General features: G+C 44.6%; 1 pseudogene; it reads left to right on the forward strand.

Moving 5' to 3' along the window:
* Positions 1-398: 398 nt before the first annotated feature.
* LOC122237025 overlaps positions 399-13847 on the forward strand; it is a 32228-nt pseudogene continuing 18779 nt past the window's right edge.

A 13847-nucleotide genomic window follows, 5' to 3' on the forward strand; every position in this document is an offset into this window, starting at 1 on the left:
AAACAGAAGTTGTGTCAGTGATAGTTGCCAAGAAAACTTTTGGGGCCTAATATTATGGGTCTTTGGTTAAGACCATGCCTATAATACACTTCTTATTTTTCAGGCCTGGAGTCCATGAACTTTCCTCCACAGTGTTAGGATGACAAAGTCTAACAATGTTGTCTGAAAAAATTCTGTGGATTAGAGGCTGAACTGGAGTAGGTATTTGTGGAGTGGGTACCCTGTGTTGGTCACTTTGCTAGATGCTAGGGCTATAGCCACAAACAGCAATTCTAACATTGTCCTGACTTCATAGAGAGGGACATCTCATCATACAAGTATTTCTATGAAGTATGAGGATGGGGTGTCACAGAGGCCTCCACCAGGGCACTCTGCACACCTAACAAATGATTTACATGGAAACACAAAACCTAGGTATTTGCTCCCAGTGATAATGAAATCTCCCGTGGGTCTGCTCTAAAGGTTTGTGAGTTTTTTTAATCTTTTTTTGTAATTTTATTTTGAGAGAGAGAGGGAGGGAGAGCATGAGCAGGAGAGGAGCAGACAGGGAGAAAGAGAGAATCCCAAGCAGGCTCCAGGCTGTCAGTGCAGAGCCCAATGTGGGGTTCATACACACAAACCAGGAGATCATGACCTGAGCCGAAACCAACAGTCTGACGCTCAACCAAATGAGCCACCCAGACGTCCCTGCTCTAAAGGTTTTGTGCACTCTACAGAATAGTGGATGGAGGTACCTACCTCTCCAGGAGCTACAACAATTTGAAGCAAATCTTCAGACAGGTTTTGCGGCTATATGCCCAGTGACCCCAGAGAGGATCCTAGAACCCCTCAGGTAAGAGAGAGATGCTTCTGGAAAGATAAATGCAATAGAAGCAGGTCCCCAGGGCTGAGATCAGGAAATGAGGCTCTAACCACCTTATGGTTGTTAGAATGGCTAACATCAAAAAACAAAGAACAAATGTTTCAAGGATGTGGAGACATTGAAATTCTTGTCCAGTGAAAGTAGCTGCTACAGAAAACAGTGTGAATGTTCCTCAAAAACTGAAAACTGAACTACCCTGTGATCCAGAAATCCCACTTCTATTTATCCAAAAGCATGAAAATCAGGATCTCAAAGAGGTATTTGCATTCCCACGTTCACTTCAGCTTATTCACTATAGCCAAGTTGTAAAAATAATCTAAATGTTCATCAGTGGATGACTGGGTGAAGAAAATGTGGTATATACAGACAATGGAGAATTTTTCAGCTTTTAAAAAAAGAAGGAAATCCTGCCACATGAAACAACATGGACAAACCTTGAGGACATGATGCTAAGTGAAATAAACCAGCCACAAAAAGGCAAATACTTCATGGTTCTACTTATATGAGTTACCTAAAATAGCCAAACTCATAGAAGCAAAGAGTAAAATGGTAGTTGCCAGGGACTGGAAGGAGGTGAAACAGGTAGTTGCTGCCCAATGAGTGTAATGTTTCAGTTATGCAAGATGAGTAAGTTCTAGAGATGTGCGGTACAACATTGTGACAATAGTTAACAACTCTGCATATAATGCCCTTCAAAATGTGTTAGTGGGTAGATCTCATTTGAAGTGTTCTTACCACAAGAAAGAAAGAAAGAAACAGACAAAATAAGGAGGGACAAGGACAAGGAAGGGAGGGGAGAAGAGGGGAGGGGAGGGAGAAGAGGGGAAAAGAGGGAGAAGAGAAGGGAGAAGTCTTTAGACTAGGGATTGACTAACTATGGCCTGCCTGCTGCTTGTTTTTGTAAATACATAAAGCTTTGCTGTGACACAGCTACATGCATTCATTTATGCATTTTCTCAGACTACTTTCACACTACAACAGCAGAGCTGAGTAGTTGTGACCATATGACCTGCAAAGCTGAAATTCCTGACTACCCTACACAAGGGTGTGAGCGACTGGTCATCTTAGTATTCTCCACAGTTTTCTTCTTGTATTCTCCTACTGCAAAACTTGAAACACATCCTACTACCGGTAGTCTTTCACTCAATCCATAGACTGGGCTTAACTTTATTTGCCACATGCTCCAAGGTTATTATGTTCAATTAAGTAGTCACCAGACATGTGGCTATTTAAATGTAAAGAAGTTACACACGGCCCTTTCCGAAAAGAATCTTGCCACTCCTTGACTTAGATTCCTCAGGACTCTCATTACCACCAGAATGTGTCAAACACATTGACCTGGACTGCTTTAGAGGAAGGAGGACCAAACCCCAACAAAAAGTCCCTGTGCTAAGAACATCAGAGGGCACTCATAGGCACCTACTGTTTTGAAAACATCATTGCATTTAGTCCTCACATCAACTTTGTGAGGCAGGAATGATTTTCATTTGACACAAGAGAAAATAGAGACTCAGAGATGTAAAGCAAACTGCTGAACTGGCAGGGCCATATTTGAAATTAGATCTGCCTGTCTGCGCACTTTATCACTGCATCCAACTTCCACACTGTCTGCTGCTTAGACATTTCTATACAATTACTAGGAAGAATCCTATCACTTTGGACAAAGAGATGATCAGTAGGAAGTATATAACAAGTGAATTCACTCCACATGACAGTTATCAACCTGCCCCCACAACCCGATGTCACCGGGGTGGTTCCTTGGAGAGTCAGTTACCATCGGGGTCCTCTCTCAATTCTTACAATTGTGTGCTGCAGTAAGGGTGCAGGGAGCAGGGGGCACTATTCAGGGCATAGTTTGCTTTACTGTAAGACTATGGAAGATCTAGCCGTTCCCTGCCAGTTTATTCTTACTCCAGCGATCATATTATAAACACTCATGCTCCTTGCCCAAAGGAGAAAACCAAGATTGTGAGGTGGCTCTGAAAACGACATCCACAAAGGACAGTTACAAGACCAGGGGATGTTTAGTTCAGAGAAGAGAAGCTCTGACAGAAGCATGCTAGCTGTGCGTTATTTTTTTCAGGAAGCCCTGCTTATTGAGAAGAGCAGCCTTCTGTGTATTCTGCCAGAGTTGAGAATGAAAACCAATAGTAGGAAATAAAATGGAAGCAGATTTTGGCTCAAAAGCTGAAATAATGTTCCAACAACTGCAAATGTCCAACAACGCAATGAGCTGTTGAGATGATGAGCCCACCCAACTCTGCAGATGTCCCAGCAAGAGCTAAATGACATCTGTCCTGAATGCTGTGGCCTGGAGTTGTGAAAAGTGTCAAAGATTAGACTAGCTCACCACCACAGCCCCCCCTCCAATTCAAAGAGCCCACAATTCTGTGAACAGAGACCAGTCTGAGGACCACAGGGAAAATCAGTGCTTTGAACCAAATCTGCTTCATCTAACTCCTTCCACATCCTAATTCCAAAATCTCACTAAAAGCTAGTGCTTATTTTCAACCAAGCCCCAGTCACCTACGGGCACAATCCAGGACTAGTCAATATTAATGCTGTAAGAAGAATGATTTCTCCATTTGTCAAGAGAAACTGAAGGTCTCTGACTTTGGAGTAGGCATCCAGGTGATCAAAATAATATTAACTGACATTTACACTAAACGTTGTCATTTAGAGGGGGGCCTATGATCCAGTTAATCTTCCCAACAGCCTGCAGAGGAAGCAAGACATGTTACTCATTATCATCCATCTGCACTAAGAGGTTGCCTGGTTGCCCCACAAATACAAATGGCTACAGACCCGAATGATACCTCAAAGATGGTAGGGACCGTGATGGTAGACCATCGTGATCAATGCCCTGTGGAGAGTCGCTGAGACCTGAGGACTATTGTTTAAAAATTTGTTTGTGGTTTTCATAATGAAGGCAGACATTTTAGCACATGGAACCAGACAGAAGTAAACACATTGCTCAGAATATCTTGTGCTCACAGTATATATTTTCTACAAGCCTTCCAGTGTTTTCCAGTGCCTAAATTATTAGAATGAGTTTCACATCCTGAGGATGCATTCAGCTTGGGAGGCTAGATACTGCAAGTGATAATTATCAAGGCTCATGCCATTTAAAAATAGGTTGCCATTATTGTTCATTGCTCACATCAGTGCTACTGGATTTTATATCCTGCTTTCCCAACAGGTGTGGACTGAGTCATCCCCTCTTCTGTCACAACACTTGCCTTTGGAGGTTCCTGGAAGGAAAGCAATGTACAAATGTTAGTTAACCTATGTGCTGATTAGAGGATGTTTGCCAGCGGTCACCTGGAGCAGCCCTTCAGTGCTGCTGAGGTGATTAGAGTGATCAATGGACATGGGAGTAACTGGAGACCCCCATCTCTGCTTCTAAAACTAAAATATCCATCATCAGAAACGTGTCTGCCAGCATTTACAGCAGGCAAAACTTTTAGGTGGAGAATTGGGCAGATACGGGGGAGGGTGGGGAGGGCATTCCAGGTAGAGGAGGCATTTGAGCAAAGGCAGTAAGGCATGAAAACGAAGCACCTCTTCAGCATAACCAGAGCACAGAGTGTGCACAGGGAAGCACCGGGAGGCTGAACAGGTGGCTTGGGGGCTATGCTGTGAAGTCCCTTGATGGCAAGCTCTCAAGAGTACTTCATGCTGGAGTCCAGTGCTGGTCAAATGTGCTGGTCCAAATCACTACAGGGTTTGTGGCACCCCTACTGCAGAGTTTCTGAATCAGTGGGTCTGGGTGGGGTCCAAGAATTTGATTTCTAACAAGCCCCCAGATGATGCTGAAGCTGCTGGTCCAGGGACCACTCTATAGTCATTCAGCACTGTTTTGGTTAGGAAAGGGAGGTGATCAGAGATGTATGTTTATGGTCTTTAATTGACCAGTTTGAAGAGCCCATAATTCTGTGATAAGACATGGAAGGAAAGGAAAAGGAAAGACTTAGCCCAGGCAGTGGGTGTATGTTCAGTGGTGAAAGCTGATCCAAACTTCTCATTTTTCACCCAGTGGCAGGAAGGCACATGATCCATGTTCCTCACAGAAGAACAATGGAACCTCAACATTTTTTTAAATTTCCAGATAAAGGATGTCACTTACAAAACTCTAGAACGGAGTTTTTAAACACAGAAAATGCCTTTTTTTTTTTTTTTTTTAGTGTCAGTTTTTCTAAAGGCATTTATCATGCTGGTCATCAATGACCCCATTAGCTGACAGAAGGAACGTTTCATAGTTTTTCCTCCTCTGCTCCTCATCTCCTAGGAGTGAAGAGGGAATGCGTTTTTGTGAGATTTACTAAGATATCTTCAGTTGCACTGAAGTGGCACAGGAATGGCAACTAGAAAAACAGAGGAAGAGCCCAAAGCTTTGCCTCCTCTACAGAGAATCATGACATGGCCCAAACAAGAAAGTCAACATGGCATTCTTCTAGGCTAATCAATAATAATCGATAATCCATAATAATCAATATCCTCCTGCCCTGACCAATATGGGCACATGCTTTAGGGCAGAGCAGGAGGAGGAAAGAAGGGAGAAGTTTTTTGTTTTTGTTTTTTTTACCAGTAGTAGGATGGGGAGCAAGTTAGTCTTAAATCCTAGCTTATTGGCCTGGTTGATTTAAGAGAAAGTTATCACCATCCACACCAAAGCATTATTAATGATTAGAGCTTAATGCATGGCTTTATTTTCTAGTTCACCAAGAGGCTTCTAGAGTCAAGTGCTTTAGTCCAGTCCAGGTGGAGAACATTGTACTTTGAGGCTATACTGCAGAAGAGGTAACACATTGACCTAGCAATTGAAGGACATGGATTCTTTTTCTGGTTCTGCAACTCTGAATTTCAGCAAGATCTTATCTTCTCCAGATCTCAGATTTCTCATGTGGGAGAGGAGCGAAGCTGTGCCTGGTTATCCATATGATCCCTGCCATCACTGATCTCCAGGAATTCTGTACCTCATATGCTGAAACCAGCTTTTTGGAATAAGAATGTCCTGCGCAGTGGTCATGGCACCAACCCCCCTTGGATAGTTGGTTTTACTTGAACCCAGCTAAGCTTAATTTCCTGGCTCCATTAATATTTACCCCTGTGCTGGCCAGAGAACATCAGGGTGGAGAAGTTTCAGTATAAACAAGTAAGAAAATGTTCTAGGAAACTAATGATCTTATCTGGTCAGAATGAATGAAGAAGGTTCAGTGTTCATCTCTTCATAGGCATTATTGACAGCATTTATGCCACAGAGAGAAACAAACACCAGTCACTTTAATTGATTTCCATGGAGGCCACAACACTCTTCCCATTTGGATTCACTAAGGTTGGCCAATCCCACACCCAGCTCACATTCAACACTTTCTCTCCTCACCCGTCACCCCAACTCTGTTCACTCCCCCATATCATGTACGTACATGCCCATTTCCCTAACCATCCCATCACAATGTGATCCTCTCAGAGAGCAAGGGCCATAGTTTGTTCTTTACCTAATCTTTCTGTTGTGCACCCATCAAGTCTGGGGGAGACAAATAAGGAACAACTGTAATGCCTTTGAATCTTAATTCTCCACCAGAGTTTTTCCTGCAAGTTCAATTGCCTGTGGAGTCACCATCATCCCCAAACATGTCCCTTGAGTTCCTGGCCTGAGGGGCTGATAGTCCTCCTCTGTAGCTCTTCACTGCTACCACTGGTGGAAGACAGATCCACAGAGCTCACTGCTGCTAGCAGCAGGAGACCAGGGCCCTGCTCCCTTTGTCTTCATTGTTCACCATGTGGACTCTCTCAAAGTTTTTACTCCTGCCTCTAATCACAGAAGGGGAAACTTCTCTCTTCATCAGTGTTAACAATTCCCTTGAGACTCCTCCCACCTCCCAAGGGAATCTGATGCTCTCCGTTTATGTCTCTGTCTGCAGGTGAGCAAAACATTCCCAAAGCTAGACAAGAGGACATTGACTGATACCACGCAATGTCTTATTCCCACCAACCGTGAATGGATGTCCAAGGTCAGGATGGATAGGAATGTAAGTTTAACTTACGTCCCAAATTCTTTTATCTTTTTTATCAGAAAGTCTTAAGAGATTCGCGGGAAAAGATAAATGCCAACAGAGTGTTCTAAGTTCCTGGGAAGGTGAATCTTCATTATGTTACTTCTCTAGGGAGCCTGTCACTGTTGATTATAGAAGGTAAATGTTTAACACGCAGATAAATGTACTGGAAAATTCACTCTCATCTTGGAAAATGCAAAGTCTAGCCCAGAAGTGATGGGCCATGGAGATACTTAGTTTGTAGGCAAAAGCATGGGAAAGGAGAGGTGAACAGACTCCCGCTTAGGCAGTATGTGTTCAGATGAGCAGGAGCGTGTGGGGAAAGGAAAACTGGAAACCTGAGAGGTGAGACAGCAGGAAAGGGCACGTGAAGAAAAGTGGAATATTGGAGCTGGAAGAGGCAAACAATGACATGGCAAAATGACACCAGGAAGAAAGAAATCAAGGTGGGAAGATGCCCCATACCTATTACATCCAGCCTACAGCTGTCTCTCCAGAGAGGCCCAGGATGGAGAAGTGGCAGTTTAAATAAGCAAGCAATACGGAATACTGTAAAGTAACGGTCCCACAAAGACAGGCAGAGGTAAGAGACTGAGTCACCCAAATATCAAAGACTCAACCATGGGACTCCTAGTCTTACCTCAGCCTCCATCCATCTCTCTGTCCTCTCCGAATCCCACAAGGCTTACCAGTGCCTAATGTACTCCACCCACGGGGCTGCCATTGCCTCCCTACCTGGAATATAGACTTGTTTTTGGCACATGCAAAGTCACACAGTGGGTTTCCAGCCTTCATAGCTGAGCAAAGTGTAGCCACTTCGCAGTGGGACTGCAATCCCAGGCCAAAAACCAGGAAGATGGCACAGACTTCCAATCAGCCCTGCAGGGGAGAACCTTTCCTCAAGCTCAAACACCTCATCTGAAATATACCTCTGTCTGGTGAATATTCTTACAAGGCTGTTCAGATGACAGAGTTGATGAGGGGCCCTCACACACTTAAGCCAGCCCAATGACTACTCCCTGAGTGCCCACTATGTGACTAACATTTTGCAGGGGCTGGGGCTACAGGGAGAAGAGACACAGTCCTCCTATTTGTTGGAGCTCGAGCTCACAGTCTAATGGGGAAGATGGGCATTTAAGAAGAAATTACACGTGTTATGAAGTTTACCAAAGGATCCTTGGAAGTGCTCAGAAGTTGGGTGGCTGGTTCTCTGCTTTGGTTTTGTGTTGGCATCTCCTGCCCATCCAAGGAGTGGAACATAAGGCAAAACGGGTCACATTTCCCTCTGGAGACTGATGAAGGAAAGCCTAGGTCGTTCCATTAAGCATCCACTATTTGCTAAAATAGATATCAGAGCAGTGGCTTCTGTTAAAGGGAGGACCGGAGATAAAGGACACTAGTCTTATCATACACGTGCTGGATCCATAGCCTGTAATGTCCTCATACAGGCTGACATGCATTTTCCAAAGGGGCAGCTCTGCTCAATGCCAATGCCAGTAAACACCCTGGAAACTGGAGGCTCTGACTTCCTGCACCCTCCACCATCTACGGCAGAGCTGTGAATTCTGGAGTAAATGAAAAGGACCTCTGAGCCACAGGGCTGCTGTTACAAAATCCATGTGCTGAATATGTCCAGGAAATAGAAGCTATTTTCAACTCCTCATCCTACTCTAAGAAATAAGCTTGTGGATTAGAGGCAGCGGGACGTAGGCCAGTAGGGAGAAAAGAAAGTGGAGAGTGCTAAAAGTTCAGATAAATAAAAACACATAGCAATATAACTATTTGAGGGACAAAAGGCCAATCCCATGAATCTCAGCATCTTGAGAGAGTATCACTGAGTTACAGCATTACTATATAATCCCTGATATTGATTGCCCTACAACATTAAAATAAAAACTGCATTCCCTTAAATATGTAATATTTAAAAAACCAGGACTAGGGGCTCCTGGGTGCTCAGTCAGTTAAGCTTCTGATTCTTTATTTCAGCTCAGGTCATGATCACCTAGTTTGTGGATTCAAGCCCTGTGTCAGGCTCTGTGCTGACAGCTTGGAACTTGCTTGATATTCTCTCTATCCCTCCCTCTCTCCAAATAAATAAACATTAAAAAAAAATTGAAGGGGCACCTGGGTGGCTCAGTCGGTTAAGTGTCCAAAGTCAGCTCAGGTCATGATCTCACGGTTCATGAGTTCGAGCCCCACATCAGGCTCTGTGCTCAGAGCCTGGAGCCTGGTTTGGATTCTGTGTCTCCTTCTCTCTCTGCCCCGCGCCCTCCTCACACTCTGTCTCTATCTTTCAAAAATAAATAGACAAAGGGGCGCCTGGGTGGTTCGGTCGGTTAAGCGTCCGACTTCGGCTCAGGTCATGATCTCATGGTCCGTAGGTTCGAGCCCCGCGTAGGGCTCTGTGCTGACAGCTCAGAGCCTGGAGCCTGTTTCAGATTCTGTGTCTCCCTCTCTCTGTGACCCTCCCCCGTTCATGCTCTGTCTCTCTCTGTCTCAAAAATAAATAAACGTTAAAAAAAAAATTAAAAAAAAATAAATAGACATTAAAGCAAAAAATATATACAATTAAAAAAAAAAGACAGGACTATACTATGAAAGTTAAGAATCTTAATTTTTTTTTACTTCAAGAGGTAAATTTTAGATGCTAGAAAAAAATATGCTATTGGAATGCATCATTTCCTGAGAAGGCTATGGAAAGTTGAAAAAATAGAATAATACCATGTATAAGAAATGGCTCTAAATTTCTGCCTTATTGTGCATCCTTACCTAAATAACTAAGCATCAAGGTAGGGATTACCACAAAGAAAAAGAAGAAATGTCTCACATATACAGTATTGATGAGGATTACACAATATAGAAATTTCACAAGGATTCTGGATGTTGTTTACAAAAACTCCTCTGAAGAGCTAATGATAGACCTGGGAAGTTCGGTCCTGGCAATCCATCAATAAAACAAGCAGTTACCCTTCAGGTATCAAAGGCTAGGATGCCCCCCAGAGGGGTTAGTGACAGCCTGGCCTCTGAAAGAGCTACCAAAAATCAATACTGATTACTCAACAATGACATTTAGAGGACATGGAACACCAGAATGATTGTGTCAGGCCACAGCGTGCCGAAGAAGCCAAGTGCTTGCATTTCTGAATGGCAAACCCTGTTCAGCAGCAGATGTACGACAACGCAGGCCTGGCTGTGCTGAGAGCCATGGAAACTGTTTTGCAAGCTGTTGTCATTAAGCAGGTAATAACCAGCTTCAGTGGATAGTTAAGACAGGTTTCAACTCATCAGCCACCACACCCACCGTCTGAAAGCATCACAAAAAGGATAAATATGAATGCAATAAAATGAACTAGGGCAAAGTTAACAGCTTCCAAGTAAGCCATGTTGCCAGAAGACTGGGCTTTCTCAGTCTGCCAAGGGACAGAGGCCCAATCCCCAGGGCCCAATGAGGCCCTTGCCTTGCCTTGATGCCTTAACAAGCAGTCAGATGGGATACAGAAGGCTTGCTGCATCCCTCGAGTTCAAGAAGGGAGAGGGACCTGGGTGTGAGAGGAGTCTTCCCCAGACAAATTCTGTCCTTTTCTGAGTTCTGTCACCCTCCACAGCTGGGAACTCTGAAGGTGCAGGTTTCTACACACACCACAGCCAGCCTAAACACACATCACTGGGTTGAGCACTGGTACTGACAGCATTGTGTTTAGTACCAAGCATTCTGTGGTCACCTCTTCTGCCAGGAGCTGCTTTCTCTGGGCAGATTCTGCTCTCGTGCCCTCAGAAATCTGCAAAGAGTAGCCGGGAGCCTGTGGGGTGTAGTGGAGAGGATAGGACTTTGCACTAGGTGGACCTGAGTTACAATCCTGGCTCTCCCACTTCTTTGTGGGTCACCTCTACCCTTTCCACAAATCTCTTGGAGCCTCAGTTTCCACAGTATAATGGGAGACTAATAACACCTCTCTTTCATATCTGTTTTAAGAATTCAAGATCATGTAGGGGCACCTGGTGGCTCAATCAGTTGAGCTTCCGACTTCGGCTCAGGTCATGATCCCATGGGTTCATGGGTTCGAGCTCCACGTTGGACTCTATGCTGACAGCTCAGAGACTGGAGCCTGCTTCAGACTGTGTCTCCCTCTGTCTCTGCCCACCCCCCACGCTGTGTTCCTCCCTCCCTCCCTCCCTCTCTCAAAAATAAACACTTAAAAAAAATTAAAAGAATTCAAGATCAGGTAATATCCAGCAGAGTGACTGACACATAGGAGTTGTCCGGTCAATAATAGCTTTTATTATTAGTTACTAATATTATCATATGAGGTTCATTACTATGGGGGAATGATAACAAGGGAAGTAGGAAGGAAATATTGACACAAACAAGGAGATTGGCTTCTTATTAAGAAAGATTTTGGGGGATGCCTGGGTGGCTCAGTCAGATGAGCAATTGACTCTTGATCTCAGTTCAGGTCTTGATCTCAGGGTCATGAGTTTGGGCCCCCTGCTTGGCTCTGCACTGGGCAGACAGGCTAGAAGAAAGGAAGGGAGGGAGGGAGGGAGGGAGGGAGGGAGGGAGGGAGGGAGGAAGGGAGGGAGGAGGGAAGGAAGGAAGGAAGGAAGGAAGGAAGGAAGGAAGGAAGGAAGGAAGGATTTTCAGACCACCCTGTAGCTTTCCTATAGAAAATGTTCATCAGGCCAAAATCCTGCCTCCCTCAAAGGTATTAAAGAGCATGTAAATGTTCCTTATTCTCTTTAACTTTCCCACAGCCCTATACTGCAGTAGGCGAGTTTCATCCTGTTTTTGTAGGTAGGAGAAACTGAGGTACAAATGATCACCTAATCCTCTGAGTCAGAGGCACCTCCCAAAAATAAACCCAGGGGCAGCACAGTCTCCACTCTTTCTGGACCCGAGCTCTTCTAACAAATGATTCATATTGATAGGTATCTTTACTTAAAACAACAGTCCCACAGTAGAGTCCCTGTGTTTTTGGCAACCCAGAAGCTAACCTTCAGAAGCCCCGGGCCAGTCTTCCACAGCACATGCTCTGACACCATCCTGTGTCAATCCCTCTTCTCTTGGTTGTGTCTGGTTCTCAAATAAGGGAGCAGGAAGGAACACAGACAGACTGAACTCCCACAGCACACTTTCTCCCTAGGGCCTTCTGGACTCAACTAGCAGGGGCCCACCCTGTCCCACAGGGGATGGGGTCGACTCCAGGCATCTACACGCTCAGATCTTGGCTCTTGTACCTCACCCCCAGTTCTTGGGAACACACCTTCTCACCCAGCAGGCTAATTCCAATGAGGTTCACCAACCCTGGGTTGAGAACATGCAGAGCGTGCCTGCTTGTGTAAAGGAACCAGCTTCTTCAGAAGTGAGCCCCCACTTTGCAGGGCTCCACATTGGGTTTTATTCCCTGCTTCATTAGATTGTTTTCCTGTCTCTCCCAGAATTATGCCTCCTGCATACACACGTCTGGACTGAGGCCTTTTCTTCTGAAACTTAGTATGCTCCAAAGTTCCAAGGCAGCGATGAAGTTGAAGCCTGTGCGGCCAAATGACTGCCAGAGACCATGTCCCTCCTATTTGGTGGACAGTTTATGCTTGCACTGGAAGAACAGTGCCTGAAATTCCTTGTTCACTCAGCTGAGGAGTGTTCTGACCTTGTGCACTCAGGAGGATAGTGCAAGTAAGGCTTTTATTAATAGGCACTTAGTTTTGTACTTAGCAGAGTGACTGGAACATAATAGGGACAAAAATGCCTGTTGAATAAATGAATATTCATTGTATCGGCACTCCTATGTGTTTATTTCATGCCTTGCTACTTTTTGATTGTACTTTAAAGGATGATATACCAGCTTTTGTAAAAGTTCCTTCAGAGAAACCATTAGAATTTAGCTATGTTCAGGACATGCTCAGGTGACCAAAGGCAAGGACCAAAAATCATCTATCTCCTCAGCAATTTTTCCAGCTACAAGGACACAGAGATCTGTCAAGCATTACTCTATTTCAGAGACCATAGGCATTCCTCTGCGTGCAGTGAGAGGAAACCAAAGCAACTTCTTGTGATAAGTTCAAAAAGCCAAAGAATCTAGCAACCTAGAAAAGCCTCCCTGGGACCGTAAGACTCTGCTGCCAGGGTCACCAAGACAATAGCAACATAACAAACATCACTAGCAAGAGCCTCTGCTGGAGAGATTGCTTTAAAACTGGGATGCCTGGGGTGCCTGGGAGGCTCAGTTAGTTAAGTGTCTGACTTCAGCTCAGATCATGATCCCATAGCTCTTGAGTTTGAGCCCCACATCGGGCTCTGTGCTGACAGCTCAGAGCCTGGAGCCTGCTTCAGCTTCTGTGTCTCCCTCTCTTTTTTTTTGCCCCTTTCCCATTCACACTCCATCTGTCTCTCAAAAATAAACAGACATTAAAAAAAAAATTTTTTTTTAATACAAAACACATTTGTGCCTGGCCCCCAGCTGGTCTTCTTTCCTCTTTTGCTGGCTAATTCTACCACAGCAATTCAGAAGCTCTGCATTGCAGAGCCGCTCCCCCTCAGTGCACATTCCTAATGCCAATCCTCTTTGTAAATGTTTGCTTTAAATGTAATCTGCAGCTTTACTAAGATTATATCCTGAGCACACATTTTTTAGACATCCATACCTCTGTGCTGGGAGAGTGGCCACTTTCCTGCTCCCTCAGTTGTGGTCTCTGCTTTATTCCTTAGACACACCTAGGCTTTTCTGTCCTGATGGGAGCGCTTCTGATTCAGAGCCCTACGGAATCCCAGAGGACAGAGATCACTCGTTACCCTTTCTATCTTCTGTGTGTCTCGCACATAGGAGGCACTCAATAATTTTTTTTAGCAAACCAGTCTACTCATTGCTCCCTGAACTCATGAAGCACATTTCCATCCCTAGGCCATTGCTAAAGTCCTGTCTCTTGCCAAG

The sequence above is a fragment of the Panthera tigris genome, chromosome A3, assembly GCF_018350195.1.
Source record: "Panthera tigris isolate Pti1 chromosome A3, P.tigris_Pti1_mat1.1, whole genome shotgun sequence".
Classification (NCBI taxonomy): domain Eukaryota; kingdom Metazoa; phylum Chordata; class Mammalia; order Carnivora; family Felidae; genus Panthera; species Panthera tigris.